This window comes from Lemur catta, chromosome 17 (assembly GCF_020740605.2).
Source record: "Lemur catta isolate mLemCat1 chromosome 17, mLemCat1.pri, whole genome shotgun sequence".
Taxonomy (NCBI): Eukaryota; Metazoa; Chordata; class Mammalia; order Primates; family Lemuridae; genus Lemur; species Lemur catta.
The window spans coordinates 15,514,916-15,535,064 of record NC_059144.1 but is presented as its reverse complement, the minus strand read 5'-3'; the positions used below and the strand labels follow the sequence as shown (position 1 = coordinate 15,535,064).

Sequence of the window (20,149 nt, the reverse complement as noted above, 5' to 3'; positions counted from 1 at the left end):
AAAGAATAGAGTAAAATAGTATATAAAATACCATTGTGCATCCCATGTAGTAAGAGTAAGATCTCTGTGTGTATGGAACTTGTTTCATTTTTCTATGTCTATGGATATGTGCTTGTGGTTGTGATAATAGCAAACATTTATAGAGCAATTTACTAAGGTTTTGCACATATTAACCACTAAGTCTTAAAATGACCTTGGGATATAAATGCTATCATCGTCCTCCCCATTTTACAGATGAGGAAATGGAGACTCAGAGAAGTCAAATCACTCAGCCAAAGTGATGCAGGTGATGGAAGTTCCGACCCAGGCAGGCGGGCTCCAGGGTCGATGTTTTGACTACCACACTTTGCCGCCACTGTTTATAAAGTATGTGAAGAAAAATGTGTTTCTTACTAAGAGTCATGGTCAAAGGGTTTAAAAGCCACTAGACAGAATGTTCCCAGAGGTTCTTTTTACCAACTTAAAAATAGCATACTTTTTGAGAAGTGTATCCAGAGAGTACAGAGGCCAATTTTAGGTAGTACATGGACAAACACTTTTAAATCTTGTGCATTTATTTTATTGCATGTTAGAGAAGAATTTATAACTAGCACATTAAAGCCTTAATATAAAATATCATTTAAAAATTAATATGTCTTCAATGGAAAGAAAAATATCAAGTAAACAGTTACAGGTAGATAAAGTACAGGCCACAGGTGGATGCAGTAACAGTCATGCAGAAGAACAGAAATGTCTGGAGCTTGGGGGCCAGACACTGAACTTGGCATCGGAAGGCCCAGATCTGAGTCCCAGCTCATTCATTTTTCTAGCTGTCAGCTACTTTATCCTAATGTAATACTTAGTATGGGCCAGGCAGCATTCTAAGTGAGCACTTTATAAAAATTAACTCCTTTAATCCTCACAACTGCCTATTGAGGGAGGTACTGTCATCATACCCATTTCTCAAGAGAGATAACAAAGGCTCAGAGAGGTTACATGGCTTACCCAAAACCACACAGCCCATGAGAGGCAGAGCTAGGATCAAAACCCCAACACTGTATTAGTAAGGACAATACTAGCTGGTATAACAAACAAACCCAAAATGTCACAGGAGAGTTTATCTCCTTCACACAGTTGTCCAGCGACCCCCAAGTCCTTCCTTCCTAGCTGGAAGATGGTTTTTATTTGAACCATTGCACTCTGCTGCGATAGATGGAATTTTCTTTGTCATGCCAGGCTCTACGTCCACCTCTGAAAATGGAGTCAATAATGCCGGTTCTGCTTACTCCTCAGAAAGCTCTGCTGATCAAGGGCACAGAGGCAAGGGTCTTCCGCCAACTGCAGAGAGTTTCTTGGGGTGTAAAATGTTAGAATTATTATGTTGTTGATCAACACCTACATTGTAGTGCCATCCTGAGGATTAATTGAGATAATGCTCGGAAAGACCTCAGTTCACATACAGATGAAGTCAGCTGTGAGTAACGGTAATAATAGTAACGTGGTTGGTTGTGCAAAGGAAATATTGATTTGCTTCCAAATTGGGATATAGTTACACGGGATCCTTCGTACTAGCAAGTTAACACATTACATGTATAACTGAAAAATCAAGAAGTAGCAGTATAACCATGGTATTTAGAAATACAAATAATTTAAGGCTGAGAGTGGTGGCTCTCGCCTGTAATCCCAGCACTTTGGGAGGCCAAGTGCAGGAGGATCGTTTGAGGCCAGGAGTTCGAGACTAGCCCAGGCAACTTATAGAGAACTCGTCTCAAGAAAAAAAAAAAAAAAACAATATAGAGGAAAACACCAGGGAAATAATAAAACAGCTAAAATTGTTGCCTCTGGGTGGTGGGATCTGGTTCAGAAAGTGGGGAGGGGGGCGACTACTGCTATTATAAGCCTTGTAGTATTTGACTTTTTCTACTGTGTACCTATACAGTTTTGATTAAGAAGTCAAAAGGAAAGGGGACTAATTATGCTCTATTTCAAACACCCAAGGATTGAGGCAGAAAGTCATGCAGGGAAAAAGGAGAGTTAGTGGAGAAGTTCAGGGTATGGTCATTTCAAATCCCAGCTGAAAACTCTCTGATGGCTTCGTGTCACCCTTAAAATGAAACCCAAGCGCTTTTCTTTGACCACAAAAATCTCGCAGGCTTTGACTCTCATCTGGTGGTCTCTTGTCTTTGTCCGTTTTGCTTACTTCATATCAGCCACATTGGCCGTGTGACTGTCCTTCAGTCAAGCTAAGCGCATTGCTGCCTCAGGGCCTTGGCACCTGCAGTTCCTGCTGACGGGAACACATTTCCCCCAGATCTTCCTGTAGCTGATATCTTCTCAGAGGTTGGGGCTTAGCTCAAATGCCCTGCACTCAGGGGGGCCTCCCGTGGACACCCCAATCTAAGACTGTCAATCCCATTGTCCTCTGTAGCTCTGTTTATCGTAGATCTGTTTATCATCTGTCTCCTTCATCAGAACAAAAGTGTCATCGCAGCAGGGAATCTGGCTGTCCTCTCCCCTGCCGTATCCCAACAGGCAGAACAGTGCTTGGCACACAGTAGGCGCTGCGTAAATATTTGCGGAATGAGCAAGTACAGAGGGGACAGCTGAGTCAGTCTGCCGAGCAGTGGGATGGGCCAGTGATGCAGAGAGGAAGCTGCGGCCCCTGCCTGGGCCCTGCCCTGGGTAAACAGGCCTCCCTGTGCCCAGACAGCCACTGTTTGACGACAGTCTGCCGTGGGACCGGCCGGGCCTGGGTTCCCTGGGACAAGCAGCGCAGGCAGCTGGACCTTAGGGGGCGCTTGTGAAGGACCAGGTCAAAAAGTTACCCAAATAGGCGGGGGAGGTGGCGAGACAGAGGGAGAGCAGGCGCCCTTCCCTGGGCAGAGCCCGGAGGAGCAGGAGGGGGGCCGGGGCACACCCCTGGGCAAGGAAACCCAGGTGCGGTCCCAGCCCCGGTCCCGACCTGTGCGCAGGGATCTTAGGTACTTGCCCTCTCTGGGCCTCAATTGAGAAAGCATGGGCAGATCAGTGGCTTCTGAACTTAAGAAATAAAAAGGCAGCGAAGGCCTTCTTCAAACAAAACCTTATCTGAAGGCAATTCTCAGCAAGGACGGGGGGGTGCTCGGGTTAAAGCAAGCTTGCAGGTGCAGGAGGCTGCCCGCTGGAGCCCCTTGCCCTTCAGAGGAGCCCCAGGGCGAAAACCACCAGGCTCCTTATTCTCTGAGGTTCTTTGGCCTGGTAAGGTGGAAGAGAGTATGGCAAGAGGAAGCATCTAGAAGCTTGTAATCAAACATAGATTCAGATTCAAGTCCCACAGTGTGATCTTGGGCAATTTACTTCACTCTTCTGAGCCTCAGTTACCCCCTCTTTAAATCTGGCATCCTAAACAGTACCTCCTTCGTGGTGTCAGCCTAATATATTCAGCACAGAACCTGGCACCTAGTAGACGCTCAATAAGAACAGCGAGAACTCAGTGTTTGTTATTAGCTTCATAGCAGAAATGACCTGGAATGGGAGCCTTAAGAGCCAATTCTCAGTCTTTGCTGAGAGATGGGAAAGTACTTAACCACTCTGAACCTCAGTTTCCTCTTCTGCAAAATATGGTTTAAACCCATAAAAAGGGTTTAAAGGAGATCAGATGTTGAGATCCAGCCCATTCAGATTTTTTTAAAAATAAAATTTGAATTGACTGTTAACCTTTAAAAATCCTGACTTCCAGTTTCTTTCAAAAAATCAGAAGCTCTTGGTGGGGCATGGTGGCTCACACCTGTAATCCTAGCACTCTGAGAGGCGGAGGCAGGAGGATTGCTTGAGGTCAGGAGTTCGATACCAGCCTGAGCAGGCGAGACCCTGTCTCTACAAAAAACAGAAAAATTAGCCTGGTGTGGTGGCTCACGCCTATAGTCCCAGCTACTCAGGGGGCTGAGGCAGAAGGATCACCTGAGCCCAGGAGTTTGAGGTTGCAGTGACCTATGATGAGGCCACTGCATTCCAGCTTGGGTAACAGAGCAAGACCCTGTCTCAAACAAACAAACAAACAAACAAAAAATCAGAAGCTCTGGCAACAGTGACTCCCCCCACACCCATGAGGCAGCAGTCTCCTGGAGCTAACTTAGATTGAGTGTGCTTTCTCTAATTTGCCACAGTCTCCACCATTCCTTAGTGTCCCTACACTGAAATTATATTAATGAACATAACCCATTATGTTTGCTGCATTGTTTTTCTTACAGGAAAGTGTGAAATTTGCTCACACCCCATCTGTTCCATATATTTCACTTACCTGTGTGTCAAGGGCTCTTGAGTTTGGGATTGCTAAGACCAAGGGCAGGCTCAGTATTTGTACGAGCCATCTCCTGTTTCATAGATTTACATTTTTTAAAATGTGACTACCAGAAATCCGTGGCTCACATTCTATTTCTATTAGGCAGTGCTGCTCTGGCCCCTTCAATTCACCGCAACTCATTCTGTCTCCATTTTCCGTTGCTGATTGGACCCGTCCTAGCCAAACCTCTTCGGCTGCGCCTTCTCCCCACTCCACAATTATCTCTGATGTCCCCACCCTTGTTGCCTGGTGACCCAGTCAGTCAGTCCGGAGGACCCGGCTCCAGAACTCCAGGCCTGTCTTCTAGAATTCTCCACATGGGAAATCTCTCTCCCAGCCCCCATCTGGCAGCCATTGTGTTCTCTTTATCAGACATTCACATAAAACAATGGTCAATTTGGAACTTAATTACACACCCATTCTTCTGTCTCTAGCTTGTGAATTTACCCCAAATCCAGTGATTTGGGGGGTGGGGTTGGGGCGGGGAGAGGCTTATTTTTTGCCCCTTCTCCAGGGCAAGTCAATAGTTTTTCTGGAGATAAGGTGGACTGACTTGGGGGAGGGACACAGGTCCTTCTACAGTGAAGGTGCTGACTGTGTATTTGGAGGAGAAGGTGTCCATAGCTGCTCCTCCGGGGAGAAGAGAGAACCCTCCCGGGAGCTGGGAGGAAAAGGAATCTTGGCAGTGGTGAAGACTCCCTTCAAAGGAGGAGGCCTAATGTGGTAGTGGCAGAGAATTTGTGCTGTAGAATCAGAAAGACCTGGGTTAGAGCCACACCAGCTGTATGCCCTTGGACGGGTGACTTTACCTCTCTGACCCTCAGTCTCCTCTTCTGTACAATGAAGTTAAGAATAGACTTGACTGACACATTAATGAGAAGTTAAATGAGATATCTTAGCGCTGTGCTTTGCACATAAAGGCTCCATAAACACCAGCTATCATCATGCCTTTTGAAAAAGAGCCCAAAGTGGCATTTGGAGTAAATTTGGTTGTTTTTTTTTTTTATTTCGCTTCTCTGTATTTTTGTAATTCCTCTACCATGACCCTGCTTTAGTTAAAGTAAGAAAAAGTTAACTGGTGAAAGAGGAATAAAATTAAGTGGAAATGTCATCTACACACAAGGTTTTAGACCAGGAAAAAGATAAGAGGATCTTATAGTCCGAACTATACACACCCATTTAATAGCTTAATAAACTGAGGCCCAAGAGGAAAGGTGATTTGGCCAAAGTCATACAAGTTAGTGGCAGAGCCAAGACAAGAGTGGTGGACCGAGGGAATTGGAAGGAAACTTTGAGGTCACCAGGTCAGCCTTTCCCAAGGTGAGACAGAGGGAATCTATTGTCAGATGTTTGAAAAATAGTGGATTAAAGAAAGCTGCACAAATTTCATTATCAGAAAACTTCTCAGAGCCCTTAACACAAGACAATGCCTTGGGAACTCTAAGAAATGCCTACAATGTGCAGGGCCCTTCACACAGAGCCCCTTGAAAAACATTGACACCTGTTATTAAAGCTGTCCCTGACCCTAGACAGAGAAATCCTATATTTTAGATATATTTCTTTTTGTTTTTAAAAATAGTTTTCTAGATTTTTCTCATGGATATTTGTCAATGTGCAAATTTTCTAGGTACTTTAAAGAGTATGATTTTAAAAATTATACTATCTGGTCGGGCGCGGTGGCTCACGCCTGTAATCCTAGCCCTCTGGAAGGCTGAGGCGGATGGATCTCTTGAGGTCAGGAGTTCGAGACCAGCCTGAGCGAGACCTCATCTCTACTAAAAATAGAAAGAAATTATCTGGACAACTAAAAAAATATATATAGAAAAAATTAGCCGAGCATGGTGGCACATGCCTGTAGTCCCAGCTACTCGGGAGGCTGAGGCAGAAGGATCGCTTAAGCCCAGGAGTTTGAGGTTGCTGTGAGCTAGGCTGATGCCACGGCACTCACTCTAGCCCGGGCAACAGAGTGAGACTCTGTCTCCAAAAAAAAAAATTATACTACCTAATTGTCTGTTGCCGATATATAGGAAGATGGTTGATTTTTTTTCATAATCTCTTTTCTCCTTTTTTTAAAAGTAGGAAATATTACACACATACAGAAAAGTATAGAGAATACTATTGTGAGCATCAATATATGCATCATTCAGTTTTTCAAATCCTACTACATGGCCATGTTTTCTTTGGATTTATTTTTTTTTATTTTAATGAAAAATGAAACATTGTACTCAGAGTTGAAGCCCTCTGTCCCCTCCCTGACACCATCCTCAGAGGTGACCACTGTCAATGTTTGGTGTTTATCATTACTAGACATGTTTTCATACTTTTACCATATATGGCCACATAAACAATATATAATATTATTTTGCATATCTGGGATATTTATTTATTTATTTATTCTATAGAAAGGGTCTCACTCTGTCACCCAGGCTGGAGTGAACTGGCACTAACATAGGTCCCTGGAGCCTCAACCTCCTGGGCTCAAGTGATCCTCTTGCTTCAGCCTCCCCAGTAGCTAGGACTACAGGCACGTGCCACAACACCTAGCTAATTTTTTTGTATTTGTTGTAGAGATGGGGTCTCACTATGTTGCCCAGGCTGGCCTCAAGTGATCCTCCCATTTTGACCTCCCAAAGTGGTAGGATTACAGGCATGAGGCTCACTGTGCTTGCTCATATCCTTTATCCATTTTTCTATTGCATTATTTACCTTTTCTTATCAATTTGTAGAAATTTTTTTAAGCGCTGGCAGAAACATATTTTATACACTTTTTCTTAAACCTTGCACTACATGCGCTGCGGTGGGGTCAGCACATCCATTCACTGAAATAAACCTGTTCTTAGTGTAGTGGAGGAATTATTTATTCTTAATACTAATCCTTTTTCAGTTATATTAGTGGAAAATACCTTTGATCAGTCGGTAACTTGTATTTTCACTCTCTTTAGAGGGTCTTTTGTTGTACAGAGTTTACAATTTTAATGTAGTTGCATTTTGGTTAAATTACAAATAAAGCCATTAAATTTAATTATCTTTTTCTTTATGGTTTGCCCTTTTTGTATATTTTCTATAAAATTTTGCAGTGCCCTGAAGTCATAAAGATATAATCCTAAATATTTTCTATACATTTTAAGGCTTTATTTTTCATATTTAGGTCTTTATTCTATAGGGATTGATTGATTCAGACCACTTATTGAATAGGGCATACTTTCTTTCTTTTTTTTTTTTTTGATATAGAGTCTCACTCTGTCGCTGGGGCTAGAGGGCTAGAGTGCCGTGGCATCAGCCTAGCTTACAGCAACCTCAAACTCCTGGGCTCAAGTGATCCTCCTCCCTCAGCCTCCAGAGTAGCTGAGACTACAGGTGAGCACCACTGCTCCTGGCTAATTTTTTCTATTTTTTTAGTAGAGACAAAATCCCCCTCTTGCTCAGGCTGGTCTCGAACTCCTGACCTCAAGCAACCCTCCTGCTCAGCCTCCCAGAATGCTAGGATTACAGGCGTGAACCACCGCGCCCGGCCAGGACATCCTTTCTTGACTTGATGATATGCGGTGGCATCACTTTTGTCTCCCACTTTCAAATGTATGTAGAGCTGTTTCTGGGCTCTCTATACTGTCTCACTTCTCTATTTCCTCACTTAAACAATTTTAAAAAATGGTGACTGAATCTACAATTATACCAAAATAAGGTTTAATTTTAAAAGAGCCAAAAAAGAAACAGTTGAAATTAATTTTAATAATATAATTTATTTAACCCAGTGTTTCTAAAATATCATTGCAACATCTAATTAATAAAAAATGATTAATGAGTTTTTTAATATTAAGTCTTCAAAATGCAACATGTATTCTACATTTACAAGACTGACCACATTTCAAGTGCTCAGTAGCCCCATGTGGCTACCGGCTGCCATCTTGGACAGCACAGCTATATCTTTATATATTGTCCAACACATCCACCCCATTTTATAGTTGTTCTTTAAAATCAACCCATCTCCTAACACTTTGGGAGGCTGTGGCAGGAGGATTGCTTGAGCCCAGGAGTTTGAAACCAGACTGGGCAACATAGTGAGACCTTGTCTCTAAAAAAAATTTTTAAAGAAAATCAGCTGGGCTTGGTGGTACACACCGGTAGTCCCAGAACATACCTGCACGGTCACACCTAGCTTCAAGGAAGGCTTAAGATAAGTTTTTTGGGGGGCAGCCAGGCACTCACATGAAAACTAGAGGTTCTATTACAAAAGAAAACAGGGAGACTACATAATATAGGACAACTTGCAGTTTCTCCCCTAGTGGGCAACCTTGTTTGATTCCTAACTATAAAGGGACAATTTGGCTGGGCACAGTAGCTCAGGCCTATAATCCCAGCACTTTGGGAGGCAAAGGCAGGAGGATCGCTTTGAGGCCAGGAGTTCGAGACCAACCTGGGTGACATAGCAAGACCTCATCTCTACAAAAAATAGAAAAATTAGCCAGGTGTGGGGGCATGCGCCTGTAGTCCCAGCTACTCGGGGCGTTGAAGCAGGAGGATTGCTTGAGCCCAGGAGTTTAAGGCACTGTGAGCTAGGCTGATGCCACAGCACCCTAGTCAAGGCAACAGAGCGAGACTCTGTCTCAAAAAAAAAAAATTTTTTTTATCAGTGAAGCTTTGGAAACACAGTGTTCAGCCAAGTGAAGTGAAGTTACGCTGCAGTAACAAAAAAGGCTCCGAGTCTCAGTGACTTAACACAGCAGCTGTTTATTGCTCACTTACAGTCCATGTCCATCGTGGGTCACCAGGGCCTCTCCTCACCACGACGACTCCACATCTACACTTGGTTCCACAACACCCACAGCGCTGGCTCCGAAAGCTTCTGCCCAGCAGTGACGACACAGTTTGTTTTCTGCTCACATCTCATTGGCCAAAACAAGTCACACGTAACTTCAAAGGAAGCAAGAAAAGTGTGCTCCTCCTATGGGCCTGAAAGGAGAGAAGCGGAATAGTTGAGAACAGCAGATATACTAAGAGTAAGGGGGCCTAAAAGATGGGTCTAGAAAAATGGGCTGAGTCACGAGTCATTGGGTTTGTCTGACTTTGGCCACTGTGACCAAGCCCACCAAGTGGCCTTCAGCACCTGTTCTCAGAGATGGGAGAAGATGGTCTGACAACACTATTCTGATAAGCAGACATTTCTCCCAGGCAACAGCTCAGGATTCCTCTTGTTTGCTGGGGTAGGCGGGAGATGCTGCCATTTCCTAAGTGGTTTCATCTGAACTCGGTGGTCAGTTTTTGTCTATTCCCTGAAGGGAGATGAGGCAATGTGGGCTTTGGCTGAGCTACGATTTGGTTCTGTCACTAGTTTTAAAAGATATCCAGGGAAGGGCATTGGAAAGGAGGGGCAATTGGAGGTAGGGTCCCAGTGAGCAGGGAGCTTGGCGCAGCGCTTGGTTATCTGGTTATCAGGTGGCTTCCTGGAGGAGGTTTCAAAGCGGGGTCTGAGGGCTCCCTGTGTCAGAAGCACCTGGAAGCTCATTAAGCATCGAGGCCTGGGCCCACTGCCGATCCTGGAGCCTAGAGACAGGGCCCCAGGCATCGGAATTTTTATTAATGGCTCTACAGGATTCCTGTGGACACTGAAGTTTGAGAAGCACTGAATTACTGAGAGAAAATTTCTTGTGAGTCTAGAAGCCTAGCATAGTGATTCTCGATTGGGGGTGATTTTAACCTGAAAGGAACATTTGTAGATGTTGGAGACAGTTTTGGTTGTCACACCGTGGGGGTGGGGGCAGGTGCCCCTGGCATCTGCTGGGTAGAGGCCAGAGATGCTGCTAAGTGGCCTACAACGCTCGGACAGCCTCCCCACAGCAAAGAACTGTCTAGCCCAGAACGTCAATAATGCCAAGGTCAAACTAACAGTCTGAACCCTTCTCAATGTAGGAGCACAGATGATTTTTAAATCTCTTTTTATTTTACTTTCCAAAATTTCTACGATAATGCATGGAATCCTTTCCACTGAATACCTACTATGTACTAAGCACTTCGTGTATGTTGTTATCAGTTCCTCCTCAAAAACCTTTCGGTCATTCATCCAGCAAATATCTATTAAGCACCTACTGTGTCTTTAATTTTAAACTATTCAAGGTGTGGGGTGTACCCTGGGGAATACAACAGACAAGGATCCTCTCCTTCATGGGGGTTGAAGACATGGAAATAGATGATATACCAGTAACTAGTCACACGTGTAATTTCAAACTGTGATAAGTGTTAACAAGAAATCACAGCTACAGGGACAGAAAATAAAAAGGTGAGCAGTGGGGAGAACCTACATAAACAGGAAGTAGAGTCCTCCCAGAGAAGGTGACAATTAAGTCACGATCTGAAGGATCCTTTTTGCCAGCCATGCAAAGAACCAATGAACCATATTCCTGGCAAAGGGGAAAGGATGTGCAAAGGCCCTGAGGTGGGAAAGAAAAGCTGAAAGAAGGGCCAGGATGGTTGCTGCCAATAGGGGTGGGGGCAGTGGAATGAAATGAGGTTGGAGGTGTGGGGATCTAGAAGCAAAGTCGTGCACCGTCTCACCGTCTATGGCAGCTTTATGAGTTTTATTATAAATGCATAGGAAGTCACGAAAGTTGAAGTCGGGGAGGGATTTGATCCAATGTGTGTGTATGCAAGATCACTCCCGGTCCCTGGGGGAAGAGTGGGTGGTAAAGCTAGAGTGGAAAACGGAGAGAAGTGGGAAGACTTTTGCAGACCTGCAGAGATGATGGTGATGCGACAGGGTGGAGAACAGGTGGTGACAATTCTAGATACCATCAGAAGTGGCAAGAACTGGATTCTCTGATGAGTTGGGGTGAGAGGGAGGGCGCGACGACAGTGACTAGCAGGGTTTGGGCTTGAATCACTGAGAGCAGTCGGGGTGGAATATGATACGGAGATATTACTGTTGTTCTCTTTTAACAGCTGAGGAAGGGGAAGTGAATGGTCCAGCTTCACCAGGCCAGTATGCAGACTCCAATTCAGGTGTGTCTAACCCAAAGGTCATACTTTTCCCACTCCCCTGTACCCACACATTAATTTTTATAATGGGGGGAGTGATATGTAATACTAGTAATATCATTATAAATGCCCCTAGATGCTAATGTGGGCTTCCACAGGGAACCCCTACAAAGCCTGGGACCGTCCTCAAAGGCGCCTGCATGTTGGGACAGGGTGTTGGTTACAGACGTTTTGCAGACAGTGGAATGGCAGGAAGGTGCTGGCCTTGGGAACTAGTTTTAAAATCCTGCATTCTGATTGGTGCAGTGGCCACTTGCTGGTGTGTGATTGGAGGGAAATTCGCCGGGGTAACTAAACCCAACGAACTGTGATTGGTGATCTTGCCAGGCTGGCTGCTGCTGGATTTGGAAAGGCGTAGCCTGTCTGGGCCTGTGATTGGTGGGATTGCAGTGCGGCCTTCGCTGTGATTGGTGAAGCCCGTGCGGCTATTTAAATTTCTGAGCGTCAGTTCCTGCATCGGCCACTAGGAGGTGCCCGGGAAGCGCAAAGCTCGGCACTGTGGAGCGTCTGGGCCGCCTCCTCCCGGACGCCCTCTAGCGCAGCGCGGTGCCAGTTCTGCCCTGCACAATGGGGCAGCCGCGGGACAGAAGTGGGGCGGGGAGTGTGTCAGGGCTCCCAGCTGCGGCCCGGGTGGCCACGCTTCTCTGCACAGCTCCTTTGGCCTCTTCCTCTGGCTCGCAGCCCCGCAGAGGACATTGGCTGACCCTAGGGGTGGAGCTGAGAGTTCTGGAAGGTTTGCGAAGGCCTGGGTCCAAGTTGCAAAAGTGTGGAGCCTGTCAAGTGAGACTCAGCAGCCCCTCTCCTCGGCTGCTGCGCCCTCCGCCCGCCGCCGCGGAGTCCTCAAGTTTAACAGCCCCCACCGTTTCCTTTAAGGTCCTTAAAGAGTTTTTCCCAGGTAGCATCTCATTGGAGCTTAGAACTGTGCCCTGCAGGTAAAGGCCACTAGCTCGGGAGATTGCCCCAGCCAGAGAGGCCCCATGCCCATCCCCGGGTGCCACCACACCGTGCTGTTCCTTGTCTTCGCTGCACTTGACCACTGTTTGTAATTTATTTCGTTTTTTATTTATTTACTTCTTGCAGTCCGTCTCCACCCTGCCTGCTCTGCAGGGAGGGAGTAGGGTTGCCAGGCACAATGCAGAACACCTAGTTTCATTCGAATTTGAGGTAAACAGCACATTTTGAAAGTATAAGCACGTCCCATGCCTTATTTGGACATAACTCATACTAAACAAATTATTCATTGTTTATCTGAACTTCGTATGCAACCGGGCATCCTGTATTTTTATTTGCTGAGCTGCGACCCCGAGAAGGAGGCATCTTGCCTGTTGTGTTCACTGCTGCATTTCCCGCACCCACAGCAACGCAAGTTGAAGGTGCTGAGTAAATGTTGAGTGTGTGGATGGACACGTTGCTTCCTTCGTTCGCCCACCCATTCACCCACCCTATCTATGTGAAGTGCCAGCTGGGTCCTGGGAACATGGCAGTAAACGGGACACAGTCCAATGGAGGAGGCAGACAAGTAACCAGTAACCACCGTCTGACTAAACTATGATGATGTAAAGCTTTGGGACATGTGAGGGGACAGAGGAGGCACCCCCTAACCCTGCCCGGACCAGCAGGACTTCCCAGAAGATTACTAAGATGGGGTTTGGAGAATGAGGGGTGAAGACAGAGGTGTGACAGCTCTCTGCTCGAGACAAGGAGAGGCCGTGGGGTTCTGGAAGCTGCGGGTGGCTGGGGAGGGCAGATGCACCGTGTGGATGGGGCTGTCGGGCAGAGGTGAGAAGGGCACGTTCACGTTCACTGGGCGTTCCTGCCCACCAGTCAGGCACGAGAGTGAGGCCATGTTGGCATTATTGTGCCCATCACATAGGTGAGGAAACTGAGGCTTAGGGCAGTGAAATGCCTTGACTAGGTTTACAGTCTGAGAGGGAAAAGCCGAGCTTCAGACTCAGGTCTGGCAGACCCCGAAGCCTGCACCCTTATAGAACAGCTGCTGAGTGAAGGATTATAACCTCAGTGGGAGAAACTGAGGCTCAGCAAGGCAACAGGGCTCTCGCTGTGAGTGTCCAGTTCAGCAGCAGAACGCTGAGGCGGTGCATGGGGCATGGTTTGTCCCAAGCCCTCCAGAGAGACAACAGGAGAGCCGGGGCAGGACCCAGGGGTCCAGGCCACTGTGTCTCCCATTCCTATGAGGGTTGGGTCTCCGGGAGCCCCTCGCTGAGCCCTGTGGCTAATTCCTTGCCTGGGTCCTGGACAGGTCCGCGGTTTCCATGGAGACCGCCTCCCACCATCCCTGAAATCTCATTGTGACCAGTATTAAGGGATTAACTCTGCCCGGCAGTGCTCGCAGGGTCTGGGGTGCCGGGGGGCAGCAGGAGCTCCCTCAAGGATGAAGAGGTTGGCCCCTGTGCACCAGGAGGAGGATGTCAGACTGGGGCCAGGGCTTCCCCCAGGACCCACCAGGTATGGTCCTGACTCCACGTCTGCCTGGAAGGAAGGATGGGGTGGCAGGAGAGAGACACAGAACCAAGGGGAGGGTTCCAGATTTGGGAGCAGTGCGGAGGACTTGTCCCCGCTGTCCCCAACCCAGGAGGGCCAAGGGCCCTGAGGGGTGAATGACATTCTGATCAAAGTAGGATCCAGATACCCTCAACAAGGTGAGGGGAGCCCCATAGAGTCTTTTAGGCGTACTCCAAAAGAGGGTTGCCCAAAGACCAGCTATTTAATCTTCATTTTGCAGTTGGGGAAACTGAGGCACGGAGAGGGGAAAGTGACTTGCCCAAAGTCAGTGAGTCGGTGGACTAAAGCAGGTCAAGAATCCAGAGGGAACCCAGAGGTTGCCTGGGCAGAAAACATTTGGTTAAAATCTCATTGCCACTTCTGCCTCGAATTCCAAATCCTCCTCCCTGAGCTCAGGAATGGGGTGCCCCCAGTCTCCTCCTCTGGGGCCCGTCCCATCGGCCGGGCTTCCATCCCTCCCTGCCTCTCCTCCTCCTCCTGACTCTGCCACCCACACACCCCGAGGCCGGCAGAGAGGTCCAGGCAGGCTCCCCAGTGCAGGAGGGCATGGCCACCAGGCCCTGACTGTTCCATGCAGGGGACAGCCCCTCTCTGGGTCCCTATCTGGATGACTTTGGACATTTTTTGTTCCACACTTCAGGGGTTTGGGGGCCCAGCTACAATGGGGACCCCGACAGCCCACCCCACCTCTTGCCCTAGGCAGGCCTGCCCGGGAGAGATTTAGGCCAGGCTCCAAAGCTGTCTGGGCTGGGTTCCTGGAAGGCCACATCAACGCAGGGGGACAAACACTGGCTCTGGAGCCAGGTAGAGACAGTTCACATGCTACTGACTTAGCTCACTGAGAAAATGATGTTTTCTGAGCCTCAGTTTCCTCACCCGTGATGGGGGACAAGAATCCCACCTTCCTCAAAGCTTGCTCTCAACATCTGTGGCAAAAATCTGTGATGTCACATAAACAAAGCAAGGCGCAGCACAGTGTCAGAGGCAGGGGTAGGATGTATGTTCTCATATGCCGTTTGGTCTGGAGAAAGAACCCTTGGAAGACACATTGGAAAGTGAGAGAAGTGGGTCCCCACAGTGAAGAAGTCGGGAGAGAAGAGCGGACAGCAGACAGGGTAGAAGCAAGTCTTCTCTGTTTGTACCTTTTTTTTTTAGACAGAGTCTCACTCTGTTGCCTGGGTTAGAGTGCCGTGGCGTCAGCCTAGCTCACAGCAACCTCAAACTCCTGGGTTCAAGTAATCTTCCTGCCTCAGCTTCCTGGGTAGCTGGGACTACAGGTGTGTACCACCATACCTGGCTAATTTTTCTATTTTTAATAGAAATGGGGTCTCGCTTTTGCTCAGGCTCATCTCGAATTTCTGAGCTCAAGCAATTCTCCCACCTCAGCCTCCCAGAGTGCTAGGATTACAGGCATGAGCCACCACACCCAGCCTGTACCTTTTTATATTTTGATTTTGTACCATGTAAATGTAGAACCGATTCAAAACTAAATGGAACAATTTTAACAAATTAGGTAAAATATCGAATAATAATCACACACACCTCAGTAATATGACAGATGTGCAGCCAAGATTGAAACCCCTGCACTAGGAACAGAGAAAGCCTGGCTCCGAGTCACAGAATCTTGACCTGGAAGGGCCCTTTGTCTTAAGTCAATCTCTTATTGCCAATAGCAACAATAAAAGTCTTGCTACCAAGAATCAGGAGCTTTCTAAGTGCTGGACACAGTGCCAAGCACTGTCTGAACATCATCTCATTTAATTGGCATTTTGACTTTGTGAGGGAGCTATCCTTATTCCCATTTTATGGATGGGGAAACTGAGTCTCACTGAAGCTTTGACTAGTAAGTTGCAGTGAGTTGCAGAACTTGGATGCAAATCTAGGCCTTTCTGGCTTCAAATTTTAAGCCCTCCTACAGCTGCTTTCAATCTTGGCTGCACATCAGAATAATCCGGGAGTTTTAAAAAACACTGGTGCTTGCCCTGCCGCCCCAAGACCAAGGATTTGATCATTGGTCTGTGATGGGACCTGGCTATTTTTTAAAGGTCCCAGATGATTTTATTTCACCATCAGGGTTGAGTCTCTGCTTTGTGCTAGACAGAACTTCTCAAATGGGAAACCAAGGCCAGGTGGGGAAATGACCTTGCCCAAGGTCACACAGTGGCTGGAACCAGAGCTGGGGCAGGGCTCCCAGAAGCCTGGAGCCTTTGTGCAAATAAGAGCAAGGCGCCCCACTCTGGGCAGACAAAGCTCCGTGGGCACTTGGCTTGGCAGTTATGACAAAGGCTACATTTCCACCCCACTTGCCCTCTTGGCTAGAGAAATTTTGTGCAGTGCGCAACCTGTACAATTGTTTACAGTGACCCTGGCCTGAGTCTCAGGACTTCCAAACACTTCACCTTAGTGACCCCCAGGCAAATCTCTGTGGCCCCTCAAAACAAGCGTTCAGGGAGACCAACGGTGGCTTCTGCCATGTGGGCTCATCCTTCACTCCCCAAACCAGAGTCTGAGCCAGACAAGGGCTCCCCATAATCCTTGAGGCCCCACAAGGGCCGGGCAGGCCCCATCTAACTCCCAAGGTCACCCCTGCAGATAAAGTCAGGAACATAAACAGGAGGGAGGAACATAAACAAGAGGACAGCAACACACTCAACCCAGATGTCACAAGCCACCTGGCAGGAGGCAGCCTGAGGGGAGGACCCACCCACACGGGCCCAAGTCCTCCTGGCTTCCTTCCTAATCACTCTCCAGACCACACTCTGTACCCTACCTCCTGAGCCCCGAGGTCAGCATCTCCCACAGTGCCCTGCTCTCTGGGCATCTGTCATTGGCACTTGTCGTGTGGTAGCCCTGGAGTGGCCGGGGAGCCTCAGGTTAGGGACTCAGACTCTGGAGCCAGACTGCTCAGGTTTGAATCCTGCCTCTTATTCCTCATCAGCTGTGTGAGCTGGGGCATAGCACTCAACCTCTCTGTGCCTCTGGTCTGTACAGTAGTGATAAAAAATTTACCTGCCTCCCGGAGTGGCTGTGAGGATCAATGAAGGAACACAAAGTCCCTAAAACAGCCGTAACACAGTGACTGTGTTGATCGAGGCACATGTTTTGCTCCATTTCATCCTCATGACAACACTCGGAGTGAGGTATCATTGTTCCCAATTTACAGGTGAAGAAACTGAGGCTCAGAGAGGTCGAGAGAGTCAGGGCCGGCCTCTGTGTCTTTCTCCAGGGCCTGATGCCCCCAGAGACAGGGCATGGCTGAGATGGGTTATAATGCAGAGTCTCTACTGGTCACACTCCTCAGGGGGCCCACAGGACTCAAGGCGAGGTGAGTGCCCCTGACTTGGGCCTTCTGGTGGCTTTCAGACACCTCTGTTTCCAGCCAGCCCTGGGAGAGAGGGGAGGATGGCAGGGGAGGGCGTTTGCAAAGCCAGCTTCTTCACAGATGTCCTTCAGCACATCACTCATGTCCAGAGAGAGTCCTTTGTTCCCATCTAGGCTGGAGACCCTGACTACCTGGGGTGACCTTCTATCCTTGGACAAGTCACTTGTCCCCGACCTCCATCTCCCCATCTGTACAATGAGGGGATGAGGCCGGACCAGCGGTTTTCCAGCTCTCAAGTGAAATATTAAGGACGATCGCATCTAAAAGGCAGTCTCTTGTTGAAACAGGGTCTGTGGATACACCGCTTGGCCCCTGGGAGCCTCAGAACCCACTTTGAAAAGCCCCAGCCCACATCCTCCTAAAGGTTCTTCTGGCTCTGACACCGCAGGGTTCTAGAACCCCGAGCCCAAAGCTGCTGCTTTGCATCCCTGTTTGGAGAGCTCTTCCCCAGCGGCTTTTATCTCTCTTTGGTAACAGAGCAAATTTGCTCAGGACCCGGTGCAGGGGAGCAAGCAGACTGTTGACTCTTGAGCAAAGCCTGGCCTTTGGAGGGCGGCAGAGGAGGCCGCGGGATGTGCGTGGGGAGGCCAGTGGCCTCTTGCATAACCCGGGAGGCCTCCTGCCCACCCGGGCCTTTTCAGGGTTAGGGGTGAGGCAAACCGCAAACTCATGCCCAGTTAATTTTTTAAGGCAAAATCAACAGGCTCAGCAATGATTAGCAGGCAGGTAAGTTGGTCTTAATCGTCCCGAGGAGAGGGAGGGAGGAAGGAGGCCCGTAGAGGCCCAGGGATGGGGTCAGTTATCAGTTAACCACATGAATGTTGTTTCCTTCCAAACCCACTGGCCTTCAGGCCCCGAGCTCCCTCATCTTCCTCTCGGAAACACTCCCGTGGCAACCCAGTGGCCATCAGTCATTGAGCGAACCAACACACCACCATCCATGGTGCTGCCGGGGCCCATGAGGGCTGTGACGGAGCAAAGGGTGCTCCTTGTTAAGATCAAGCTCACCCAGTGCCACTGGGTGGCCTTGAGCAAGCCCCTTCCACACCCTGGGGCTCACTGAGGGGCCCCAGCTCTACGGTTCAACCTGCAGCCTGCCGCCAGTCCCCTGGAGGCCTCATCCACGAAATGGGTGGGTTAGCGGAGACATCCTTTCCAGCCTTGAAGTTTTGTGGGGTCGTGATTTAATGAAGCCGCAGCGGCCTGCACCCAGGGTGCAGAGGGTGGTAGGAGCAGCATTTCGGGAGCACAAGGAGGAGAGAAGATGCCCAGACAGGGAGGGGGCCTACCTGGTATCTGCTGTTGGTACCAGCAAGCGCCAGATCCCAGCTCCGGGAAGAAGCCAGTCCTCTCAGATGGGAGGCGGGGGTCCCTGCGGGGCGGATGGGGCGCCAGGGATGGCCCCCTACCTCCCGGGCCTTGAGAGCTGCCAAAGGAAGCGGCGAGGCCGGGCCAGCCTCGGGCCCCGTGGCTGCCTGGACTGGAGTTTGGTCAGTGGTTGGGGACCTATATTGTGAGATAGTTAGGACTTTGTCCACAAACTGGAATTTGAAATTTCAAAGGGGCGAAACTGAAGGGCCCTACCCCAGAGTGGAGATGGCTCTTGGCTTCTTTCCCCCACGACTTTTGTTCTTTGTCTCGATAAGTCCCAAGTTTTCCCTGCACCACTTCCAGGTGCGGGGTGGGGGAGAAAAGATAGGAGACAGTGGGGTGGCGAGCAGCGGGTGTCTGGGCGTGTGGAGGGCGCCCCTGAACCTGCCTGTGCCCGGGGACAGGGTCCTTCACTTCTCAGGTCCTTGAGCTCCTCAGCAGCCCCTGCGAGGGTGAAGCCACCAGCCCGGTGCTGTGGGATTCTGGCGTTCTTTCTGGGATTCCAGGAGTGAGGCAGCACGCAGAGGGGCACAGCTCTGGAGCTCTGGGTCAGACTCAGGTTCAAGTGATAGCCCCTCTGTTACGAGCTGTGTGACTTTGGGCCAGTCACTACACCTCTCTGAGCCTCAGTGTTATCATTTGTAAAGTAGGAATGACAATAGTCCCTACCTCCATGGGCAGATAATATGAGAAGAGCGGAGCTTCTTAGCACCAGGCTTAGCACAAAATTTCTCTTTAAACATTAGTCGTTATTACGATTTAAAAGAAAAATGACGTAGTCCGTAGCGGCAGCACGGTCCCCACTGTGCACAACCGAGGCATGAGACCCCTGCCTCCTTCTCAAAGTCTCCATTTCTCCATCTACAACATGAAGGACTCGGACCTCTCAGTGGGCTCTAAGGTCCTCTGTTGTCCCCTGGGAGCTGCTGCCTCTTGCGCTGAGGCTGGACAGCTCACAAGTGAGGGTCAGAGAGAAAGAACAGCTGCTAGATGGATGGTCTCGAGGCCAGTGCTTGCTCGCGGCTGGGCGTGCCGTACCCAGGAGCTCTCCTGAGCAGCGGTCCTGACTCTGCCAGCGTATGTGGCCGCCTGCAGTCCTGGCATCCGTGGCCAGTGAGGAAAATCACTGCTGTTGCACTGTATGCCTACGCGTGGTTGTTTCGTGCCTGAACTATGCCTGCGAAGGTGTCAATCCTATTTTTCTTACGCTGAAACTAAAGCTGAGAGAGGTAGAACCAGAGGCCACAGAGTTTGGTACATTGGCACTGCCTGGATTTTGGCCAGATCTGTCTGGCTTCGGGGTTTGTGGCTTACATCCCTATATAGGGGTGGAGGGAAGGAGGGCTAAGAACCTTATAGTATTCTCGCACGTAATCTTCACAACAAACTGCAGATTAGACCCATTTTACAGAAGGAGAAATTGAGGCTTCAAAATACTAACTTGCCCCGTGCAGCCAGCTGGCAATGGAGCCTGCTATAGCATGGCCTGGAATGCAAACAGCCACTGGTGTGCAGGCACCAGAGACCAAAACCCACAGGCTAAC

The 20,149-nt window shown here is 48.8% G+C and overlaps 1 protein-coding gene and 1 long non-coding RNA gene across 2 annotated transcripts in view; one reads left to right on the top strand and one right to left on the bottom strand.

Moving 5' to 3' along the window:
- HNF4A (hepatocyte nuclear factor 4 alpha) overlaps nt 1–20,149 on the top strand; it is a 56,621-nt gene that overhangs the window by 7,304 nt on the left and 29,168 nt on the right. The window lies entirely within an intron of this gene.
- LOC123622648 lies at nt 1,218–18,719 on the bottom strand. The gene is made up of 3 exons (XR_006729570.1): nt 18,524–18,719; nt 9,044–9,250; nt 1,218–1,330 (listed from the first exon to the last, which is right to left on the bottom strand). It is a non-coding gene; the product is annotated as an uncharacterized LOC123622648 (long non-coding RNA).